Source organism: Mesoplodon mirus (assembly GCF_964341445.2).
Source record: "Mesoplodon mirus genome assembly, chromosome: 14".
Taxonomy (NCBI): Eukaryota; Metazoa; Chordata; class Mammalia; order Artiodactyla; family Ziphiidae; genus Mesoplodon; species Mesoplodon mirus.
Window position 1 is genome coordinate 51,468,374 of NC_138990.1, and position 26,357 is coordinate 51,494,730.

Below are 26,357 nucleotides of genomic sequence, written 5' to 3' on the forward strand. Positions count from 1 at the left end.
TGTTTTTTGAGATTAAAAAGTATAGTCTGACGTCCACTGTGCACTCCCCTTACCCAACAAAACCATCAGCATTCTTGGAAGTTCTGCCTGGTTATAGTACCCTTATTCCCATGGGAAAATAGTGTACTCTGACCACCAGGAAGAGAGTCCCTGCCACCATTTCCCTCTGCAAAGTTATCTGCCCACAACTGAGAGACTCTTAGCTTGCTAGACTAATTGAGAATCTTCACTACTAGTCAATTTTCTGTTACAGCAATCCAGTCCATTGTATAACAGCATAATCAGTACATTGGCAAGGTCCTAAAAATGACAGGGTGTGTTGCCTGATGATTTTACAGTGCTGCTGCACGTTATGATGGCTAGGGCTTAGAGGCAGAGGATGGGGGAAACAAGTGAACAGCTTTATGACAATAACAGCTATTATGTTTTTTCTTTCTAAAGTAGCTTTTTAAAAATATGGGTGTGAAAAATATCCTTCTTCAAATTTAAAAACTCCTGAATAATGTTTAATTCATAAAATGACTTGAAGAGCATTTTTCCTTAGTGATTACAGTGTAATAATCAGAACTTTCTGCACCTGTCAAGAAGAAAAAAGGGAAAATGTTTTTAAAAGAAAAGAAAAAGATGAAATAGTGGGTTAAAGGCTTACCTTCCTGTGTTATAGTCTGTGGAACCTGAAGTAATATAAACTTAATGCCCCTATTGTAAGTGGAAAATTCAACTCAATATATGAATGATTTACGTAGCTGCAAATATCCCAACATCTTTTAGGTTTCTCTGTGATCAAACTGGTAATTTTGTTTTCTGAAGGCTTCTCTATTTGCCAGTTGCTGCCCTATCTTTGCCCTTCACTTAGTGTTGGTTTAGGTGAACCTGTCCCTATCTCACAAAATGTTCCAAGACCCTTGCATAGATCATTATGCCATTGGCTTACTTTAGTATTATAAGCGTACTCAGAGTTTCGTCTTTGAATGTGTTCCAGGTACAATGTTTGATCGAGAACTAGTAAGGAGGGAAAATATCAATAACATGGAAAAATTAAGTTCATAGTTAATTACAGAACTTCATTTTAGTCACCACTTTGCTGATGTTTAATTGTTGCAAAAGTCACAGACAAGTAACTACATTGGAATGTGTGTCTAAGTGATTTTAATTGCTTCTCTTTTCCCCCTCTGAGGTATTTGTGGTAGAGATTTTAGCAACTGATGAGCTGGCTAAATGAAAGGAGAAGAACTCAGGCAAAGGGTCCATCAATCAGCCATGGAATCAGACTCCATAGTTTTTAAAAATAGAAAAGAAAAAGGGACTATTTAGTCACTCCTCTGATTTGTTTTGAGAAAGTAATATTTTTCCTTTCATCCAACAACTCAAAATAGGCTGAACCAAGTTTCTTTGGAGTCTTTTACTTAAGTTCACTTTGGGAATGTTCCACCTAGGTATTCCTTTTTAGGAATTGACACACTGTAAAACCACCCTGGTTTTGCAGAACTCTTTAGACCTAGGATCAAGGAGCTAGGAAGGACTAATGTTGTTTTCCAGCCACACTAACAACCTTCCCTGTAACTATGAAGAATGAACGTTCCCAAATCTCCAGTTAATATAGATTTCTGGAGCTCATAAACTATGCAAGAATTTAAAACAGTCTTAAAATAGAAGAACTGAGTATAATTTCCATATTTGATTCTGGAAAACTAATACCATGAGTTCAATTTGACTAAACTTCGGATTCTGCTCCACTTAACAGTTCTGCTTTTTAGAAGTAGATAGAATTTCATTTATGCATGGAATGACTGCCATTCAAAATCCTATAAGTTGACAGAATATTTTAGAGATCACTATTTTTTTATGGCTAGGACAGGGCTCAATCTTAATGGTGGTGCTCGAGATTTCTCTGTGGTCTCTTTCTGTCCCCGGTCACGTCACTCTGATTCTAAGATGAATCTGTCTCTTTCTATTTTCCTTCTGTAGTAGGCATTTAAACTGAATCTGCTGCTGGGAGAGGAAAGAAACTGGTGTTTATTTTTACAACACCCAGAGGCAGACACTACTGCTGACGCTTACAGAAGAAAAACTAAATTTCAGGGAGAATGAGGGCCTTGCTCAAGGTCACAAGGCAGTAAGTGGTAAAGCCAGAATTCTGGCCCTGGTCTTCCTAGAAGCAAAGTGCATGCCTTTTCTATTCTACCACACTGTCTATATCATTATGTTTATGTTAAAAACTGATGCTCACTATGGAAAAGCCATTCTATGAAGTCTGGATTCTGCTTTTCTCGTCATGCCCAATGCGTAGCGATTTCCATTAGAAGCATGCTGCAAGACAAAGAAACATCCTAGGAATCTGGATTCAAGATTGGATTCTGCAGTCTCATCCTGTTTCCATTGTTGAGGTGTTCCCTCAGCTGTGGTGCTCTGTACACTGGCCAGGTTACCCCTGCAGAGCTAAGCCTCTGGCAACACTCAAAAAATATTATACTGTCTCAGATGATGACAGGTATAAAAAAGATCATAACTCTAGGACCTGGCTGATTAACCAGCAGTGACAGTTTGCTTTACATTATGTTTGGTTTTTACAAGAAATGACACGATATTGGCACCAAGATGGCAATTACATTCACTCCATGAATTGTTTCTTGGGGCCATAGTTACAAATAGATAGAAGGGCCAAGCAGAACTTGAAGCAGGAACAGTGGAACATATTTCACCTTATTTTAATTCTCCATGTTTTAGAAGAAGTACCTTCACACTCTCTTTGGAAGATGCAAGAACTTTGATTGACTTAAGCCACTGATGATGTTATTGTGTAAGAATTAAGGCTTTATCTTTTTAGCTACAAGGATGACTGAGAAATGTGTCATGCATAAAATTCTGCAACTATTTGGAATACTGTCTCACATCAAGTTTGTGGAAGAGGCTAAGATATTTGAAAAATGGTTTAGGGTTGTAATCCTCATATTTGGAAACTTCACTCAACCAGAAGTTATCAAAACCTCACTAAGTACATTCTAGTTTATGGGACCTCTTACATGGAAGTCAGAATTCATATTTGGGTGACAAAAGTAAAGAAAAATCCAAACTCTATTTTCCTATGATTCATTTGGCAAGTATTTTTAAACATATGCTTTGCACTGCATATTGCACAAACATAAATAATGGCACAGACTTTACAGGACATTATCACTTAGCTAAGCACATTGATATTTTAAAAAATTATTATATCAAACATCTTACAAATATTTTTCTATAAAAGAGGTTTGTACAGTGTTCTATAGACGTCTGGAGAAAGGAGATGACTATATCAGGGTGAGTCAGGGAAGGTTCCTTAGGGTTGGTGACATTTGAACTGGGTATAAAAGGATAAGTAGTCATTGTTCAAGAAGAAAAAACTATATTTTGAAAGATTCCTTTCCAGGAGTAACATGTAACTTGGTAGAGCTGAATCATAGGGTACATGTTGGAGGAGGAACTGGATAAAAGGCTCAAAGATAAGGTAGTTCCCAGGTTAAGGGTACTCTTTGCCCTTCTGAAGCATTTAGATATTTTTGAGAACAATTTAAAGTTAAAAAATATTTTTATTATAGAAAATTTCCAACATACACAAAAGTAGGCAAAATTATATGAGACCCCATGTGTTCATTACCTGACCTTAACAATTTTCAATAGCCAATCTTGTTTCATTTATATCCCCACCCATGTTCTCTCCTTCCCATATTAGTTTTGAAACAAATACCAGACATTTCATCATTCTACCTGTAAATATTTTAGTATACATTTCTAAAAGATAAGTGCTCTTTTGAAAAATCCATAGTACCGTTAATAAATGTAAAATAATTAGCAATAGTTCTTAATGATTATTGAAGATTGTCAAGTAAAGGAGTGATATGAATATATTTGCATTTTGGAAAGAAAACTCTGGAAGCAATGAGGAAGACAGGTTGGAGAGAAAAAATGCCAAAGGCCAATAGAGGACTCCAGAGATGAATATGAATCAAGCCAGTGGTGAGGATGGAAGAATTTTCAGAATGTTTAAAAAGTAAAGTTGATAGTTCTTGAGAGCAATTGGATATGCGGATGAAGGAGAGGAGGGAGTTGAGAAAAATTTAACTTGTGTTAAACTTGTGTTAACTTGGAGATTTTAAACTTGTGTGGTCAGCATATGAATATGCCAATAACTGATGTAGTGTGGGGATTCCATGAAAAGAAATTTAGCCTGATTCTTCATTAGCCAGAGACTATTGGAAACAAATCCAAAAATATTTTCTTATTACCCTCAAACAAAAGTTTGAGACTTGGACTATTTGGAGTAAGTTTGATTGCTCCACCTTAAGAAAGTCATTAGCAAAAATTGGAAAACATCTAGAGAATAGCATCTAAAATTCTCCAGGGGAGAAAGGAACCACTTGGACAGCCTGATAACTGACACCTCTTTGGTTTACATATGACTGATAGTTATAAAATCATAAAGGCTAATGAACATGACTTATTCACCAAATCCCCAAACACTAAAAGTTTGAAAGATGTGAATTTAAAAAAATGGAAGGACCCAACAAATAAAAGTCCAGGACCAGATGGCTTCACAGGTGAATTCTACCAAACATTTTAAGAGGAGTTAACACCTATCCCTCTCAAACTATTCTAAAAAATTTCAGAGGAAGGAATACTTCAGACTCATTCTATGAGGCCAGCATCATCGTGATACCAAAACCAGACAAAGATACCACACACACACACATACAAAATTACAGGCCAATATCACTGATGAACACAGATGCAAAAATCCTCAAAAAAATATTAGCAAACGGAATCCAACAACACATTAAAAGGATCATACACCACAATCAAGTGGGATTTATCCTAGGGATGCAAGTGTTTTTCAATATCTACAAATCAATCAATGTGATATACCACATTAACAAATTGAAGAATGAAAACCATATGATCATCTCTATAGATGAAGAAAAAGCTTTTGACAAATTTCAACATTCATTTATGATAAAAAAAAAAAACTCTCCTGAAATTGGGCATAGAAGGAACATACCTCAATAAAGGTCATCTAAACACCCATATATAACACACCTCAGCTAACATCATATTCCACAGTGAAAAGCTGAAAGCATTTCCTCTAAGATCAGGAACAAGACAAGGATGCCCACTCCAGCCAATTTTATTCAACATAGTATTGGAAATCCTAGCCATAGCATTCAGTCAAGAAAAAGAAATAAAAGGAATCCAAATTGGAAAGGAAAAAGTAAAACTGTCACTGTTTGCAGATGACATGATACCATACATAGAAAATCTAATGATGCCACCAGAAAGCTACGAGAGCTCATCAATGAATTCGGTAAAGTTGCAGGATACAAAATTAATATAGAGAAATCTGTTGCATTTCTATACAATAACAACAAGCTATCAGAAAGAAAAATTAAGGAAACAATTCCATTTAGCATCACACCAAAAAGAATAAAATACCTAGGAATAAACCTACCTAAGGAGGTAAAAGACCTCTGGCTGAAGGAAATCAAAGATGACACAAACAGATGGAAAGATATATGGTGTTCTTGGATTGGAAGAATTAATATTGTTAAAATGACCTTATTATCCAAGGCAATATACAGATTCAGTTCAATCCCTATCAAAATACCAATGGCATTTTTTTACAGAACTAAAACAAATAATTTAAAAATTTGTATGGAAACACAAAAGACTATTGGTGGGAATGTAAACTGGTACAGCCACTGTGGAAAACAGTAAGGAGGTTTCTCAAAAAATTAAAAATAGAACTACCGTATGACCCAGCAATTCTACTCCTGGGTATATATCCAAAAAAACACCCCAAAAACACTAATTAGAAAAGATACATGCACCCCAATGTGCATAGCAGCATTATTTACAATTGTCAAGATATGGAAGCAACCTAAGTATCCATCAACAGATGAATGGATAGAGAAGATGTGGTATATGTGTATGTGTGTATGTATATGCATATATATAGTGGAATATTACTCAGCCATAAAGAAGAATGAAATTTTGCCATTTTGCAACAACACAGATGGACTTGGAGGGCATTATGCTAAGTGAAATAAGTCAGACAGATAAAGATATGATATCATTTATATGTGGAATCTAAAAAATACAACAAACTAGTGAATATAACAAAAAAGGAGCAGACTCAGATATAGAGAACAAACTAGTGGTTACCAATGGGGAGAGAGAAGCGGGGAGGGGCAATATAAGGGTAGGGGATTAACAGGTATAAACTATTATGTATAAAATAAGCTACAAGGATATATTGTACAACATGGGGAATAAAGCCAATATTTTTTTTTTTTTTTTTTTTTTTGCGGTATGCGGGCCTCTCACTGTTGTGGCCTCTCCCGTTGCGGAGCACAGGCTCCGGACGCGCAGGCCCAGCGGCCATGGCTCACGGGCCCAGCCGCTCCGCGGCATATGGGATCCTCCCAGACCGGGGCACGAACCCGTATCCCCTGCATCGGCAGGCGGACTCTCAACCACTGCGCCACCAGGGAGGCCCAAGCCAATATTTTTAATAACTATAAATAGAGTTTAACCTTTAAAAAATTGTGAATCACTATATTGTACACCTGTTAACATATAATATTATACACCAACTATACTTCAATTTAAAAAAGATTAGTTGACTGTAAAAAACATAAAAATAAGATATAAAATAATGGAAGGAACTTTTCACACTTTATGATGAAAATGTTCAAACAAGAAGTTGAAAGAATTGTATAGTGAATATCCATCTACTGCCAATTCAATTTTACCATTAATAATTTACTGTTTGCTTTTTCACATATCTATCCATTTATTCATTCCTCTATCCATCCATTGGTCCATATTTTTTTTCAGTATTAGTTGTAGACAGCAGTACACTCCATTCCTCAACATTTCATCATACATATCATTACTGGAGTTCAATATTTGTTTATGCAGAATTTATATTTTACACAAGAGAGATTAAATTTATACATTTGTTTTGCCAAAAGGAAAGGCTGTGATTCAAGAAAGATTAACAAAATTCATGGCTGATTGTTACTGGGTCATTTATGAAAATGAAAAGCTGTTTGAGAACCTCTTGATCCCCAAAAGTTGCCATATGGAGCAGACACACCCTCCCACAAAACAGCCTTTGAGGCACTGTCAAGTATTGACTTGGCCAAACCACCTGCCTCTCAGTAAATGTTAATTGGATTTGAATGTGAAAAAAATGAGACCCAGAAGCATAAGCTATTTGCCAGTAAGTGATAGAGCTGGTAGGAGAATAAATCACCTCTAATAGTTTCACATTGAGCATCACTCCCTGCCTGGAACAACTCTGCAGAGTAACAAGGGAACAGAGTGGATGATTTATAAGTAAAAACTGTAATACAGGCAATGCATTCTACATAGAATCATCCTGAGATTATTCAAGGGGAGCCAGTATTTGGACAATGGGAAAGGAAGTGAACTGTTCTCGCAAAATAGGATTCTTTATTCACATATTGAAAAAAATGCCTCTGTTCATAAATATTTATCCTCTGATATCCTCCAAAAGGGATTAAAACAGCTTATGATAAACAGCAAAAATAAAATAAAATGAAACTCAAAATAATTAACATAGGAATAAAACAAGCATCAAAATATGACAGTTAGTAGAGTGAGGAAGAAGTTTAGACTTAGAAAGCTTTGAAATGTAAATTGAATCAAATTCTGACATGTTAAATCTTGCCAGTTGGTTCAAGAATTGAAACTCAAGCTGAGATGATGTCTAGAAGATGTGTTCGTTCAAATGTTTGTTGTTGCTGAAGATATTTAAGATTCATTTGAAAACTGAAAAATTCAGTCAAATAGTCAGGCATTTGTCTACACAAAAAACAGACATTCTGATACTAGAAAAAAATTTTAAGTATTGATTGACTTTTTCAGTTTCCATTTTGATGTTATGACATCTGTCTATATCAATGGTTCTTAACTAGGAGCAGTTTTACCCTCCACAGGACATTGGGCGATGTCTGCTGGTTTGGGGCTGTCCCTATTGGGGGTGGGAGTGGAATGCTCCTAGCACCTCGTGGGTAGAGGCCAAAGATGCTGCTAAACATCCTACAATGCACAGGCTGGTCCCCTGCAGCAAAGAATTATCTAGCTGAAGTATCAATCGTACCAAATTTGAGAAACCCTGATCTATATGAGTCAGTTACAAATCTTACTCTAACATGCCTTCAAAAAACTTTAGATTATTTACACATGACATTTCTTCTCCATAACTGCTGTTGAACAGTAAGTAGTGACAACCTAATACTCTTAATGAAATGCTACTGCATCATCACCAGGGCAAAAATAAGATGTAAAATGACTAGTCATTCAGAATAAGGTTCACGAAAAGCCAAGCTGAGTGGTTCACAACACAAGCTGACAGCACTCTTTGGTGTGCAAGAGCATCAAATGTTGTCAGGCAAGAATACAGATATTTACCTAACAGAGCAGTATTCCAAGGAATTAGGGCCTCGTTGTTTACTGGAGCAGGAAAAAGAATCACTAGATCCTAAGTCATGGGACGGTTCATCCTGGGACATCTCCCTCTGGGATTTGAGGAGTTCATTTCTCTCTTCCTTTTCTCCTTTTCAAAAACTCAGGAAGGAGATCTGAGGGTATTGGAAACAGGTAGATTAGATAAACTCCTGCTGCCAACCTGATGATTATATGCCTCTGATTGATGTTATTCTCCTTCCTCTTACCCTTACCAATTATATATACTCTACCTGTGTTTTCAACCATGTTCTCCTTCTTCCTTCATTCTTGTTACAACTGGCACCCATGCCCTCATCTTCAGTTATCTCTTCCTCCTTCTGAATCTATAACGTCTTCCTCTCTACTAGATCATCCCCATCAGCATCCCGGTATGTTCCAGCAACTCTCATCTTATAAAAAAAAAAACCCTGATCCCCACATCATCTGCCAATTTCTCTTCATTCTAATCCTAGACAAACTCAATAAACTCACATTCTACACATGCTGTCTTTGTTTCTTTACCCCCCATTCACTCTTCAACTTACACCAGTGTGGCTTCTGCCAACAGCTCTGCTAAAGCTGCTCTTGTCAAGGTTACCAGTGATCTCCTTGTAGCAAAAATTTTAAAGCAGATAGTTTTCCATCCTTCTCCTATTTGACCGCCCAGTAACATTCAACATAGTTGATTGTTTTAACTTCCATGAGCATGTTCTTCTCTTGGCCTCATGGCACAAAATGATTTGTTTTCCTTCTACCCCTCTGACAACTACTCCTTAAGTTGCTTCGCTGCTTTGCCTCTTCTCTCTGACCTTTAGATGTTAGAATGCCTGAGGCTTAAGCCCGGGCTCTTTCCTTTCTCTTTATACTTTCTTCCTAAGGAATCTGAACCATTCTTATGGCTTTAAATGCTATTCATATGGGGTTAACTCCCAATTTTAAATTCCATCTCAGAACTTTTCTTGGAGCTCCATATTTGTATAAATAATAGCTTCTTGAGACCTGCACACAGGAGTTTCACAGGCATGTTAACATTAAGGCATCTTAAGCATTGGATTTCTTCCAGTATACCTTCTCTCCATCCAGTCAACCTTCTCTAACTTGGCAAATGTATTTATGATCCAGCCAGTTTTTCAAGCCTTTCTTTCCCTCACATCTTTCTCTAAATTAATCTCTGGGTTTCAGCTCTTGGCTTAAGTATTATCTCTTCAAAGAGATCTTTCCTTACCACTCACCTAGAATAATCCCTCTTATTCTCTAGTTTACCATCTGGTTTGGATTTTCATTCATAGCTTTTATAACAATTTGTAATTATATACCAACTTGTCTGTCTATTTGTTTGATGTTGGTTTCCCTCAGTAAATTGTACACTCCACTGGACAGGGACCTGATCTGTTTTATTCGCCACTGGATACCCTGGCCCTGGCATAATGTCTGGAAGGTAGAGGTATGTGCTCAGTTGATATTTGTTGAGACAATAAAGGACTCGGGATTGGGATACTGAACATAAAACAGACTCTTTTTCTTTTCCTGAGAAGGTAAGAATCAGGTCCTTTGCTGTTAGAATTATATTTTTAATTAGATTAAAATATAGCATTTAAACATCACCCAGAGGGGGTAAAAAAGAGAAAAAAACAAGATATTTAATAAATGCCTGTTGATTGATGGATAGATTAACCAATTGAATATTTACTTAATTTCTTTGAATTCCCATTTATTTAGTTATAACATAGAAATAATACTATTAATTCTCTTTTCCAGAATTATTTTATAGGGCAAAGTTAGATTATTGCCCTTTAATCTCCTTTGAAGAAAGACATTAAACACGTACAAAGCCCCATTTGAGATGGTGCAGAGATTACACATACTGTCAATTTCTTTAGTCTGAGAACTGCACTGCACTAATGTCTGAACTCCTGTGGTTTGTGAGCCAACAAAATGTCATCGGTCTAAATCGTTATACGCCCTATTTGAAAGGACACCATTTGACAGTGTTTTTGTGAAGTGGCTAGAATTATATCATTGTCAATGCAGACTCAGAGCACTCCTCTCGGCTGCCCTGCCCTGTGGGAAGTGTCTTATGAAGCTGGTGGACCTCACAGAACAGTGCCTACCCCCCACTTCCCTGGCTGATGGCGTCTGACCAAGGTACTGAAGGGTAATGGAGGTGAACGAAGTGGTATGAAGGAAGCAACTTCACAGGGAGGAGTAGGGGTAGTATTTCTAGACCTTGACAGGGGCATAGATGCCTCTGCAAAAAGGAAACCTTATGTTTTTAAATTGGATATTAAGTCTAAGATGGCTCATGGACTCTTGGGAGGGTGTGAAAATTTCTGTATCTCACATTTTTGTGACTCTAAAAAGCTGGTGGTGAGAATCAGGAAATAATGTTGTGTTTCCTCTCCTTCACATTAGGCAACTTCATCTGTTTTAAGATATAAAAAAATGACATCAAATGGTGCAACCTCAGGGAATACTGATTTTCCTGTGTCTTCTGAAATCCTCTAGGGCAATCATTCTCTGTGTGTTGGAGCAGTGGTTCTTTAACTTTTATTGATCACAGGCCCCTTTGAGACCCTCTCTCCAGAAAGAAGCTCACGGGCACAAAAACAAAATTCTGCTTATGATGTCAGGGGTTTTACAAATCTCTGATTCTTGGTTAAAAGCCTTGGTGTGGACTGAATTGTGTGCTCCCAAATTCATATGTTAAAGCTTTAACTCTCAATGTAACTGTATTTGGAGATAGGGCCTATTAAGGATGTAATTAAGGTTAAATGGGGCCTTAGGCATGGGGGCCTAATCCAATAGGCCTGTGTCCTTATAGGAAGAGACACCAGAGCTCTTGCTCTCCACCATGTGAGGACACAGCAAGAAGGCTGAAAGCCAGGAAGAGAGTCTCACCAGGTACTGAAATGGCAGCACCTTGATCTTGAACTTCCTAGCTTCTAGAACTATGAGAAATTTCTGTTAAGCCACCCAGTCTGTGATATCTTGTCATAGCAGTAGGAGCAAACTAATACAAGTCTCTATCCTAGAAACTGCTCTTCCCCTCAAAGTAGCTATGTTTATGGTCACTGATTCATGAAGGAGTGGAGCTGGAGGAGGGGCTCCCCAGTGAGCAAACTTTCTGTGTGTGGGAGAACTGCCCTGAGGGGTGTGTGGGAGCCTGGAAGCACAGGGACAAGATCAGCTGGCAGCACCAGGCCTGGCTCTCTGTCTGCCCTGGGCTTCATGAGTCCACACTACAGAGCAAAGTATGAAGGACATGCAGAAGGATGATGTGCTCTTATGCTGGGCTTGGACATTTTCTATAGGTTCTCCTTCATTTCACTGGGCAGTTTGTCCATCTGAGCCCAGAAGCCTCCTTGAATTTCTTTCAAATATTTAATAAGAGACAGGTATCCTCCTGAATATGATAATCCCTTTTTGTAAAGTAGAGAAATCTTTTCCCCCGGAGTTAAGATTGGAGCCACCTGAGCCAAAAACAAATTGCTGGGAATGTGGGAAGTATTTGCTCCATCATTAACCCGCTTGAAAAAGCTGCTGCTGTCTGATGTGAGTGGAATTTGAGGACAAGGACAATGAGAGCTGCAATTCGTAGACTATTTGGTCCCAAACCTAGGAGAGCAGGGGCAGAGTCTCAAAGCCTGTAGCGGTGTTGAAGAAGTGAGTTTAGACTGGGGGAGTGGAGCATGTGCAGCTCTTTTCTAGAAGACTTAAAAAGAGAAGTCAAAGTTTGAGTGACCAAAGGTAACCAAGAAAATATGTGGGGTTCCACGTGATAAGAGTAAATGACTGGACAGGGTTTAGGATCCAAGCATCAGAGCCAGAGAGCCAGCTGTGCCAAGATGAATTTTGAGTTCCAAGGCTCTACCTTCTCAATTTCACCTTCACTACACATCTTTACTCATCTCAGAGGTACCCAAAACTGCTTCTGATGCCCAGCATCCACCAACCTGGGATTTAAAACCTCCATTATCATTTTAGACCCCTGAATACAAAAATTATTTTGACGAAGGGAGATGATTAGGTTGGAATAGTTTTTGCAAAATCAGAGTCAAATTCCCTTGAAATCAGACAGGTGAGCAGAAAGTCCACATCATCAATGCTGATTCATTTCTCCATATCTAAATGGCAAAAGAGCTGCTTTGTATCAGAAAGCTCACACTTTCTTAAGCAGGTGCATTAGTTCAAAATCTGCCTCTGAAACATGCACTTTTTATGTCCCAGGGACCCCACCCAGTATGAGCCTGGATTCTATGGAAGCTCTACTGTGATGGCATATTTTCCTTTCTCCCATTAACTCACTGTTTAAACTTGGGCAAATTATGTTATCTTTTTGGTCCTGGGCTTCTCCTTTATAAAGTGAGGCTGTTAACCAGATAAACAAAAGGTCCCCTTGAAAAGTGGAAAAACATGTCTCTGTCTCTCCTGTACCACAAGCTGTTTTTCTACTAGAACTACAGAGTTTCTCTGAATAGACAAAAAAAGCTCCATCAGAAGACTTGAATGAGCAAAATGATGAAATCAGGTGTTTAGAGGCTAATCCTTGCAGCTGCACTGACTAGTAAATAACCCTCCCCTGATTGCTGGTTTCTTTCTTTAGAATCATAAACAACAACAAAGGAAGGATACCAGCTCAACTTGTATAGTCCCTAGTCATCCAAGTGACTCATTGTGTAAGTGCCGGAAATGATCTTGGGAATTATCCACAGGAAATTATCCTGAGAAGTCCATAGTACCTCTGAGTTATTTGAATCTGACAGGGAGGAATAAGCGGTCACTAATTGTAGTTAACAAATCCAAAGCAGCAGAGAGAGGAAGTGGGAGAGCGTGAAACTAGATACTTACTGTCCTGTGAGGAATCTGAAAATGTATTTGCCTCTAAGCATGAGTAGGTACATATTTTTTGTATAGCTATCCCAGTATACATTCTATTTTCCCATAATCTTTCCAGAATCTACAAAGTAAAGTGTTGAGAGGGCATTGGCGCCAAGTCCCATGCTCTTTGGGACTCGTTAGTGAACATCTGTTTTGTTAATTATGAGAACTTTTCTTTTTTCATTTCTTTCTTTCTTTTTCTTTTCTTTTTTTTTTTTTTTTTGGCTGTGCTGTGCAACTTGCAGGATCTTAGTTCCCCGACCAGGGATGGAACCAGGGCCCCCTGCAGTGGAAGCACGGAGTGCTAACCACTGAACCACCAGGGAATTCCCCAACAACTTTTCTGTAAAAGAAAAACATAGAAATCTGTGGAAATTGAAAAAGTTGGAGGTCATCTGGACATTTAAAGCATATTATAAGTGGAAATAAATAAGAATTTATTAGCCTGACCAGCCTTGACAAATGCTACAGAAATCCCCAAACTTACTTTCTTGCTTGGGCAAGGGTTTGTCTTGCAGTTTGAACCTACTTTTTGAATGGAAATAGGCCAGAAGGCATAGTAGTGGGCTTGTGACTCTTCCTTGTCTAATCCAAAAATAGGAACATTGTGAAGAGTCCTCCTTAGCATCTGTGATGTCACGGGGCAGCCTGGTGGGCCTGAGGTAGGGGCTTGCAAAGGCAAATGTTTGCAGGGCCAAGAAGATACTGGAATAAGTGATATGGATTAGGGACAAAAAGAATTCTCTTTGGGACAAGTGATATTTCACTTTCCTCTTAAGTGTACTAAAAAAGAAAAGGCACATAGTGGGATGATAAATGGCCATGACACTTGGCCTCAGATTGGGGAGACAACAGAGGGTAGTGGAGACTTTGGGGAATTGGGTTGCTACTCAGTTCCAAATACATGTTGCCTCGTGGGAATGCAGCCCTAAAGCCGGTAGATCTGATGTTTCCACAAGAATCTAGAAAACTGGATTGTTTTAAGTGGGAGTCTGGGTTTGTACATTTTTTGCAACTTTTGTGAGAGCCAATCCTGTGTGAGCCTAACAAAAAAGTACATCTATGAGTTAGATCTCTGTTTAGGAGGTCACTATTTTATAACCTGCAGATGCTGAGTGAGGAAGAACTTGTTAACATACACCATCTTCACTCTGGAGAAAAAGCTAACACTTGTGGTTTATTATTTGAATGTCTTTAAGTAGACTTTCTCAGATAAAGGGAAAAATGCAAAAGAGAAGGACATTTGAGAACAATGTTTATAATGTGTATACAGCCACTATAGTTTCATATTTAATTGCTGTAACATCAGAGCTAGAGTCCTTGGGTTATTACAGGAATCATGATTTTTGTTAAGACCCACAAGCATATCTATGTGGGATATTGCTGATGTCAAGCATGACATCTGTTCAGTCACCTTGGTGTGAATATGGTTCTCAATAAAAAAAAACCAAAAAACTCATTGGAAAGACTCAGGTTGTTCCATATTATAATGAAGATATGGAGGTTTGGATACATTATAAAACAGATGTTTGGCACTTTATAGACAACACATTATTGAATTTAAAACTCCTTATCCAAAATCAAAATTAGATTTTAGGAAAGAACCTATAATTACTGAAAAACAGAAACACTTTTACAAAACCTGGACTCCCTTCACATTACTTTAGATGCATGAAGGTACTATATTTTGGTCTTGAGCATTCTTTGATTTTTCAGTGAGATACTGCTTCAGATATTCCAGTACTTTTTGCTAGTCATTGATGTTTTTATCGTGGGTTTTTGCCTTTATCTCCCAAACCAAGTTTTACTACATTATTATGGAGTGGTAAGTTAATGATTGATTTAAACATTTTCTTTTGTATTTTTCTGTTTTTAAAATGCCTTAACTAATTTGTGTTGCATTTAGTAGTGAGGAAGTATCTTTTTACCACGTTCTTGGTGAATACCTTCAAGTTTTATGTGACTAATAGTTAAAGAGGGTCTAAGGTAAATAAATAAATACATGTCCAGTCTCCTGGACTAGAAATTAGAAGCAAAGAAGTCACTGAATATAAGATATTGTGGTGAGATAAAGACTGGCAAGGGTATAAAACTGTGTGAACATGTAGACTTGTGAAATCCCCACAAATTACCACAGAAGCCGATGAGGTTCTTGTTCTAATTTTAGCACCCAGCTCGGTTTCACTTACTATTTCAACTCTTCAACATCTTTCTTGTGACAAGTAGATCCATCAGCAAAACTTCTGGTGGAAATGTTTCTGTGTAATACCCACTCTCAAGAATTGTTTTTGAGGATATTATTAACCTGACATTTATTTCCATTCTGCAGAAGAATGAATGCAATGTCAAGGCTGGGATCCCATTCATGACTCATTGGTACACACGAGATACTGCTGGCATTTCTATATGTATTTACTGAACTCTCCTGGTCTCTTTGGGGGCATGTATGTGTCTTTGTATCCCCTTAAGTACATATCTCATGTGCTTGATTAATATTTCTTTAAAAAAATAGACTGTAACTGACAATAAAAATATAATAGGTTGGGTTGTATGTCTAGAGACAACTAGGTCTATCCTTCCAAAATAATGAATATTAGAGTAGGTAGCTGATTACAGAATCTTCATTTAAAAAATTTTGGGGACTAAGGCACACTTGGTAGAAATGGAATTTAAACTAGTTCTCATTTCATTACTCAAATTTCCGGCCTATGCTGCCTTTCCCCCTTTTTTTCTTTCTCTCTCTCCCTTTCTCTTTTTTCTTTCTTCTTTCCTTCTTCTCTCCCTCCTCCCCTCCTTCCTTCCCTCCCTTCTTTCTTTCCTTCCTTTCTCTCTCCTTATCACTCTCTCTCTTGCAAAATTTGTATATATAGGTAAGACATATGTGACTTATGCGTTTGAGAGAGATGAAATATATAGGACTCATTTTATCCCATAAGTTGAAGGCACTTTTTGGTTACTTGCCAGGAAAATAATAAAAGTAGCTAACACTTATGAGAATATACTATGTGCCAGTGAATAAGCACTTTAATTGTATTAACCCATTTAATTCTCATAACAACCCTCCAACAGAGATACTGCTATTATCCTACCATATAGAGAAAGATACAGAGACAGAGTAAGATTAAGTAACTTGCCAAAGGGCACACAGCTAGAAAGCACAAGAGTTGAATTAGATCCCAATTGTCTGGCTCTAGAATCCAGGCTCTTAACCATTAAGCTATACTCAGAAATCATTAAATTAGTAAAATGTGTTAGCCTACACAGACCCCCCCCCACAGGAAAAGGCTACATTGGATTATGTCACATAGACCATCACAGAAGACTTTTTTTTTTTTTTTTTTTTTTTTGCGGTACGTGGGCCTCTCACTGTTGTGGCCTCTTCCGTTGCGGAGCACAGGCTCCGGACGCACAGGCTCAGCAGCCATGGCTCACGGACGCACAGGCTCAGCAGCCATGGCTCATCCCAGCCGCTCCGCGGCATGTGGGATCCTCCCGGAACGGGGCACGAACCCGTGTCCCCTGCATCGGCAGGCGGACTCTCAACCGCTGCGCCACCAGGGATGCCCCACAGAAGACTTTTTTATTGATTTTTATGGGAGTATGGTTGCTTTACAATGTTGGTTAATTTCTTGCTGTACAGCACAGTGAATCAGTCATACATACACATATATCCACTCTTTTTAAGATTTTGTTCCCATTTTGGTCACCACAAAGCACTGAGTAGAGTTCCCTGTGCTATACAGTAGGTTCTCATTAGTTATCCATTTTACACAGAGTAGTTCTGATCTTTAGAACATGGTAGTCTCTCTCCCTCTCTCTCCATGTTTGTTGAGTGAGTAAATAAACACATAGGTACTTTAAATTTAGTTTTAAAACCTCACCATTCTGTTGGCATTCCTGCTTTTCCACACCTATCTGCTTTTTTCAGTGTCATTTTCTTTGCAGCATTTTCTTTTCAGTGTTCTTTTCTCTGCTCAGTGCAACCTCACTCATGCTTCAAGGCACAGCTCAATTCTGTGAGTCAGAACTTGTTTTTACTTCTCTCATGACTCTTTCATAATGCCCTGTGTCATAATTTCTGTTCATGTGTGTCCCCTCTTTAGACCCTAAGGTCTCTGAGATCAAAATCTGTACCTGATATATACTTGTACCTCTGCCATGGTGTTAATCACACTGTCTGACACAGAAATAAGTATTTATTAAATAGATGAGAAAATGACTGGAAGAAGTATTTGGTGTATTTTTATTCTCTCTAACATAAATCTGTGCTACTACAAATCTGGAGGCATGTCTTGAAATTCCATTATGGGCGTGTTAATATAAAAGAAGTAAATTCATTCAATAATCAAAAGAAAAAGTTTGAGACAAGAATAAGGTTAAAGATGAAAATTGGAGAAGAAACGAATTTGAAGTTTGAAGACCATGTTGGAAGAATCAGATGGCAGAGAAAGATAACCATATAAAGATAACAGACATACTTCAGTGTTGGGGGCTAGAAAGACAAGAGACAGGGTCTAGTTCTTAAGAAACTACTGGGGAGACAGAACCATTCAGTAACATAAATCATACAAAGCCTAAAGGAAGTCAATACGTTGAGCACAAAAGTCTGCCTGGAAGAATTGGGAGGGAGGAGGAGAATTCAAGTAGGCATTTGAGAAGTGAGTATGTGATTGCCATGCAGACATACTTGGGAAGGAGAGGCATTCTAAAAAAAAAGAAAGAATATGTGCAAAGCATGATGTCTTAGTTCAGCCTGCTATAACAACAGTATCATAGACCGGGTGGCTTAAAAAACAAACCACCTTCATGAGTTACTTACCTCCCAAAGACCCCATCTCCCAATAACATCACATTGGGGATTAGGGTTTCAACATATGAATTTGGGGGAGACTCAAACATTCAGTCCCTATCACATGGGCACTATAAAAAAGAAGTTCATTTTACAGCAAAAGGTAAAGCAAGAGTGAAGAAAGAAGAGTGAGGGTATGGGTGGACAGAGTGAGGGTCATTCATGAAAGGCTTTGTATGCCAAGCAAAGACTTTAGATTGAGTCGATAGGGGATGGTGGAAGAATTTTGGATAGGGGAGTTATGTGATCAATCCGATAATTTGGAAAGATTGATTTGGCACCAATAGAGAGGAGAGATAAACAGGAGGTAAGAGTTCATCTGGAAGCCTGACAACTAAGCATTGCAGTGGACCAGGGGAAAGGTAATGACAGCTTAAACCCAGGAGTGACAGTGGAGAGGAAAAGAAGTGGAGGTATATGAGAAACTGTCCAGGGATAGATAATCAGACTTGGACATGGAGGGATGATGAAAGAAGGTGCCAGAAAATCTGGGGTGAGTCCCAAGTTTCTGGCATGGAATATTGGGAGAAAGGTTGAGCCATAAATCAAGGAAGGAAATATAGGAGATGTAGTGGTTTAGGAAAATGAAGAGGGCATATTTTTTAATTAATTAAAAAGTGGTATAATTCACATACCATTAGAATCTACATTTTTAAAGTGTATAGTTCAGTGATTTTGAGTATATTCACAGGTTGTACAACTATCATAACCCAATTCCAGAACATTTTCATCACCCCCAAAAAGAAACCCTGAACTCTTCGCAGTCACTCCCTATTCTTCCTTTCCCTCAGCCCCTGGCAACTGCTAGTGTATTTTCTGTCTCTACCTATTGGATTTACCTATTCTGGACATTTCATATAAATGGAATTTACAGTGTATGGCCTTCTGTGTCTGACTTTCTTAGCATAACTTTTAGAAGATTTATCCTTATTAAAACATGTGTCAGTACTTCATTTCTTTCTATGGCTAAATAATATTCCATTGTATAGATATACCTCATTTTGTTTTTCCATTGATCAGTTCATGGAAATTTGGGTTGTTTCTACTTTTGGGCTATTATGAATATCAATGCTATGAATATTTGCGTACAAGTTTTTTGTGGACATAAGTTTTCAATTCTCTTGGGTATATACCTAGGAGTGAATTTGCTTGACCATATGGTAACTCTATGTTTAAGATTTGAGGAACTGCCAAACTGTTTCCCAAAGTGGCCGTCTCATTTTACATTTCCACTAGCAATACATGATGGTAAGATATGAAAACTTACCCCAACATTAAGTAAAACTTATCCAAAGTCACTCATTAGTAAAGAGCGGAGCTCAAACATGCCTCTCTCCAGAGCCCACTCTGTCCTCTACAGCACACCACACAGCGGGAGTCCAACACAGAGGTGGTGGTTGAATCTGTGGTTGTGGATGAGTTTACATGGAGAGTCTGAGGCAAAAGGAAAAGGCGTAGAGACCTGCGAGCCCTCAGCAGTAGGAGAAAGTTCTGCATATCAGACTGGAAACGTGTGACCTGAGGCACAGGAGGAAAATCAGGGAAGAGAAGATTCCAGGAAAACCATCCAAGGGGAGAATTTTAGGGAGGGTGTGGTCAAGAGGTAACACATGGCTGCTGAGGCTTAATCTAACTTCTGACAAAATGCAGTGACCTCTTCCAGAGTCTTTTTGGAGAGGTGTGCGGGTGCAGAGTGGAGGGAGAATTGATTTTGGTGGTCTGAAGAGGGGATGAAATAAGCCAATGCTACTTGGCTGTGAAGGATGGGAAGACAGGAGAGATGGCCAGTGGAGAGCTTGTGTTCTGTTTTTGCTTGAGGCCAGGAAAGACACCTCCTGTTTACTTAAACTGCTAACAATTTAGTTCCAGTTTATCAGTTCCTCCCTTGTTTTACAACTGTGCCAACAAAATCCTTGTTCCCATTTCTTTGCCCCCTCTAACTCTTTAACAGTGACTTTGTGAAAGGCTATTTTCCTCTCCCTCTATCTTTCTTTCTCCTCCTTTGCCTCTCTAGATCTAAAAATACCCATTAGTTTCATGTTTCTAGGAGTTACACAATTTCTGAAGGGTAATTTGGCATATAGGGAACCAGTGCTGTCAACCTCTGAACTTCTTGAGAATTCCAAAAGTTCTTTTCAGTATTTTTGACGGGTCTCCACTGACCTCCTTGTCCTCCGTCTGTAAATCTACTAGTAATCCATTTATAATATTGTTCTAATGGGGAAACATATTCTAAATTCTGAATAATGACTTTTCAAATATAGTTTGGGACATTTCGTAATTTTAGGGCTTCCTTTTTTTTGTTGTGTTAAATGCCCTTAAAACCTTTTCAAATGAAGTCTTTTTTTCGTTCTGATGTGGAAGGCAGAGTAATGTTATTTCTCTCATGTTAGGGATGATGAGAGTGAACCTTAGAGAAAGTAAGGTGAAATTAGTTAATGTCCTAAATGGGAGGAAGAGAGATATCACCATCTCCTGAGATTTGTTTTTCCTTTTAGAGAAAGGAAGAAACGTTTGCTGTAGGAGAAAAATCTGAAATAAAAGAGAATGACAGAGTCATTAAGTGGCGCCTTCTAATTATAGGCTTCAAGCTGTGTAAATTTAATTGAGAATACAGAAATAATTTAAAAAGCATTTTGGGGGGGTTACTATATTTTACTTTTAATTGGTTCCGATAAAAAGTGTGGCTCCAAATCCTTGATTCAGAAGTAATTTCAAACTAAGAATTTACTATACCATAAAAGAATGCTTTAAACATACTAGTTTCTGAACAAGAGCAAAATGTTTTCACTTAGATGATAACACTGTACGGTTTCACTGGACAAGGAGAAATTAATATTACATCTTCAAGTAGGTCTGTATCTATGTATACAGAAATTAGCATCAAAATGGCATAAGAAATCTAGTTTTTAAAGCCTATCAGTGTCAGTAGTAAAATTAGATAAAATAAATAATAAGGATGGTGATAATAAAGCATTGTACAGTCCCTATCTTCTTGTGGTGCATTCATTTACTTATGCCTTTTTTTTTTAAGCCAAAAACAGTTCAGAACTCAATGCATACCTACCCAATCCCAATCATTTTACTCTCACCAGCTCTTATTCTAATATTGTCTTATGTGTGTTCTTATTCTTTTTTTACATGATGATAAGTTTTGATAGCAGATTGGTAATATCTATCCTATGCCCAATTCTAAAATCATGCTCAGATATTTCTAGCCACTTTGCTGTCTGACACCAGTGAATTTAGCTGGTATTTTCTGTTTTAGTTTTGTGACCCATAAAACTTAACACTCTCAGGTGTCTCCTCTTTGAGGAAGTCTTCCTAGATCTGTTTGGTTGAATTTGGTCCAATTCCTATGCTCCTACACCATCTTGGGCATGTGTCTCTGACACTGGACTTAACAGGCTCATTGTTTTATAATAACCAGTTTATAATGTGTCTCCCACACAGGGATTTGGGTCCTTGTGAATAGCTCTTTACGTCTTCAGCTCATAGCACAGTGCTGAACATTTAATAGGTATTCAATAATCATTGGCCTTTTAGCTCAATCAAACAAACACCTTTCTCTGAGAGCATGGAGATACTTTTGAAAACAATCTTTCATTATGTTAGTGCTTCTTGCTGCATTCCTGTGTAGCAACTTAGAACTCAGGTTTTAAAATCCATTCCTGGTATCTTCAGAGACAGGCATCCTCCACTCCCAGCTCCAAGTGGTGATAGGTGAGCGAGAGATTTTGTCCTCCAGGCTGTGTCTTCTGTTCACATTCTCTTGCTTCTTAGAGGTTTTCTGGGTAGTGTCTTCATTCTCTTGGAGCCTCCTTTGTGTAGATTCTGTCCCCTGAGATTGTCATCTGGCCCCAGTGGGAGGATCCCGAGTTTTACTTAACCCATGCCAAGTACTGAGAATGTCCTCCTGCTCATGGTGGGTACATAGGCATGAGGATGCTAGTGCTGATACTAAGTACTAAACGGAAGTCAATAACTAGCTCAGAGCTCATCTCACAAGGCATCCTTTCATTTTTTTTTTTTTTTTGGTAACAATTAAATAGCAAAGTTTAGCTGCATTTTATTTATCGCTGGATTTCTGGGGTGGGGCCTAGCCTTCCAAAGTTCATTGGGTACAGTGCTCAGCACAGTGACTAGATAGGAGCACTCAATAAGATGACTTCCTCCTTCTCCTTCTCCTTCCTCATCATCACCATCATCATCATCATCATCATCAAACTCACTCTGAAGTAAATGAATAATCAAATGATAAGGGAATGTGACTTTATTTCAAGGCGTTTGGAACCAGGTCCTCCAAAGTATTAGTGCCACAAACAGGATTGTTATGAATATAATATTGGCATCTTCAGGAGAAGAAAATGTTGATCTTAAAAAAAACAAACAAATCTATTTTCCCAAAGTTTAAAATGTTAACTTCTGAGCTAAACCTTTCCTAGTTATGGGCCTTATTTGGGGGATATTATTTACAATTTGAACACTGGAGTTGCCGTAGTAGCCATAACCCTTCCGTGTAGTTGAACGTGTCCATCTGGAAACCATCTGATTGCAAATGCCTCACATGTGTATATGTTGGTTCTCTTCCATGTTCGGCTACAGCCAAATGCCAGGGAAACACCTCCTTGGCTGGACTTTAGAATTCCATTGTATTTATTACTAGAGCTTCTTCAAGACTTTAATTTCTCATTCAACTCATGTCAGGTGGCTGTAAATGTGTTAGTTTGGTTGCCAATACTAAATACTGTTAACCAAGAAAAAAATAAATAAAATGCAGTTTAACCTTGTTACTTGTTACCAAAAAATGCAATGAGGCCTTATGAGATGCGCTCTGAGCTGGTTATTGACTTCTGTTCAGTGTCTGGTACCAGTTAGTCCCTGAATTGTCAGGCTTGCTGTACTAATGATGGTTATTCATTTGCAGACAATAGGGCCAGTGATAGAATGCCTAGAAGCTAAGCAAAGGGAATAGTAAACATTTGTTCTAGACAATGCCTAGAAATTGATCTAATAGGCAGCCTTAACAACAGCTAACATTTGTCTGGGTAGTGGAAAAAAATATAAATTTTTGGAGTCAGATGGGCCTAGCTTTGCAACTTAACTGGTAATATGATATGGACAAATAATTTAACCTCTCTAGGCCTCAGTTTCCTCCTGTATGAAATGGTGAGACTAGCACTTAGCTTTCAGGGTGTTATAAGATTTATATAATAAACATAATATAGGTAATTAAAACATAATATAGGTAATTTCCCCAACATCATGTCTATCACATTATATGCCACCAACAAGTAATATTTGTAGAAATTATTGTTTTCTAAAAGCCAGGACAATGTTGATTATTAATGCTCCATTAATTTAGTAAAAGCTTTTTGTAAGAAAAAATAAATAAACAACAAGAACTAACAATTTAAAACCCAGAAAAACCTCATTGTTACATTAATTACACCCATCTAAGGCAAGAATGAAAAAATTACTTTTAGATTTGAGAAATTCAGTATTACCCATGGCTATTCCCTCCTGTCAGCCTTAAATAAACTTCAGGGATATTGCTCCACTATCCATAAATGTGGGGTACTTTCTTCTATGGGTCACCATTATGGCCCACTTAGAATGTTTTAACTTTGCTGTAAGCACTGGGCTCATTTTCTAAGTTCATACTATCCCAGTTGCTTTGTGATAGAATCAACCTTGATAGTGCTGGCAATGAGACTGTGACAGAGCACGCTAGGAAAAGTAACTGATTGAAGGAAATAAAATAGAAAGATAAATTCAAAGAACTGAGAGGTGAAGTTGAAAGAAATGAGAAAGAAGATTAAAACAAGACCAGTGTAGAAGTACCCAAAGAATGCATAAAGAGTGAACAACAGTAATGTATCTTGTGATTTATGACCTTTTAAAAAGTAACAGATAATGAGGGCATTGGAGACTGTGCATGGTGAGGCAGAGATCCAGGAATATTGGCTGGGAGGGTAGAGAACATGGGAATAGTGGCTGAGGTTGAAGTTGCCAGAATGAAATATTCTGGAGCAAGTCAAAGGATGGGAGGTAAATTATTTCTTTATTATAATTTCCCGTCCAATAGTATCTTCTTCTTCCACATTTCAAGCAAAGCTAAGTGAGACTGGAGCAGAGACTCATGCCCTCATTTGGAAATCACCTAGAAAATGCCAACCATGCTTCAGCTCTGAGGTTCATACTTCCAGAAACTTATATGACTAGACTCTAACAACAGAAACTCAGAATTGCCTGGTCCATACAGAAGAAACTTGCCATGTGGCTTGTTCCAGAAAAGTTACCTTAAATAATTTCAGAAACATGACACAAGTGAGTGATGTCACCCTAGGAACAAGGAACACTAAACTTCCTCTCAAAACACACTCCAGAAGAAGAGAAACATCAGCCTTCTACTCTGGATGGAAATAACCCCAATACTTCTGGTTTCTTTCTTCTGCTCTTCACATCTTTTATTTTCTCCTCTGGATAAATCTCAGATCTGTTTCCATCAGACCTTCCAGGGGATGACCTTATCTCCTTCTTTCTAGAGTAAATAGAAGTCACCAGACAGGAACTTCCTTGACTTCCTGCTATCAAAAGGATGAATATACCTGTATCTATACCCATTTTTTCCCTCTTTCATGCTGTTACATTGAAAGAGGTGACCCTCTGCTTTATCTAAGGTAAATCCCTCCACCTGTGCATGGTCTATCACTTCTGTCCTCCCAGAGACCTTGTTATATAAATTCTCTTTCTCCTGCCCCTTAAATTTCCCTTTCCACTGATTCTTAGCACTTAAACATGATCATGTAACAGATATCCAGAAGCTAACTCAACATTCCCCTTAAGAGGTCTCAGACATCTCTAACTAAACACATCCAAAAGTGAATTCATCCTTTGCTGCCCCCTCCATGAACTTAACTACCCCTACCCCCATCCCTCAATTTCTCAATCTCAGGGAAATGGCTCCGTCACCCAACCAAATGTCTAGCTGGAAATCTGGAAATTATCCCTGATTCCTCCTTTCTGCTGATTCCCCATAGCCAATAGATCAACAAATCTCATTGGACCTATCTTCAAAATATATTCTGTGACCAACCACTTCTCTCCATCTCCATTTCCACACATTGGTTTCTCTTGCATGGATGGTTATAATTGACCACCAACTGATTTCCCCACCATCAGTGTAGGTCTTTACTAATCTCTCCTCCATACTGCAGATGGAAGGATCTTTAAAAAATCCAAATATGATCATGCTGTTCTCCTACTCACCTTTAAAACAATGGTTTCTCATTGCCCTTCAGATAAAGTCCATACTCCTTAATATAGCTTACAATACTGTTCACGAGCTATTCCTACCGACCTTTTGGTCTCATCTCTTGTCTCATTCAATACTTCAGTCATTCTAAATGTCTTTTAACTTTTCTTGATTACCATCTTCTCACCCACACTTGGCCTAGCTAAAACTCCTCTGGCTCCTAGACTGTATTAGTGGCCTGCACCTTCATAGGATACTTTATGGTAATTACTTGTTTTATTCTGGGCTGGAATATAAGAGCAAGAATTGTGTTTGTCCTGCTCACCAATTTATCCTTCTCTTTGCTTGTCTGCAACTTCCTCTACCAGTCACTCTAGTAGCTTGCTTGATATCTAGTGTCTAATAGGTCCTCAGTAAGTATTTGTCAAATAAATTAACTGTCTTTCATAGTTTTGTCATTTCTCTTACTGAACTCAATAATCTTGATTCTCCTGTGGAGTCTCAGAGAATATAATGACAGCACTTTTAAAATCTCATGTCTGTGGTAAGAAAGGAAGATTAAGCTTGAGTGTTGCCAGAATAACAAACGCTATGACACCCTAGTTGTTAATCCTTAAAGCATAAAGGTTTGTAATAATTACCACTCATTTTAACAAAGGATTTAGGCATTTGGAGAAACCCCATGTCTCCATATGAAGGTCATATGAATGTAAGAACATACACATGGTTATTTATCTCTACAGACAATATCTGCCTTTAGGAGGGAAGAGTATTCAAGAGTTTTTGTTTGTTTTTTCTTACAATAGAGATAGTGCTATAGACAAGACTATCTTTGGAAGTTCTAATATGGCCAATATAATTTCA

At 38.1% G+C, this 26,357-nt stretch overlaps 1 protein-coding gene and 1 long non-coding RNA gene across 5 annotated transcripts in view; both read left to right on the forward strand.

Annotated features, from left to right (window-relative positions):
• Positions 1-26,357, forward strand: part of LOC309815238 — a 1,174,291-nt gene that overhangs the window by 72,784 nt on the left and 1,075,150 nt on the right. The gene's annotated exons all lie outside the window — the stretch shown is intronic.
• The window catches only part of RASGRP3 (RAS guanyl releasing protein 3), a 103,310-nt gene that overhangs the window by 33,475 nt on the left and 43,478 nt on the right, over positions 1-26,357 (forward strand). The window lies entirely within an intron of this gene.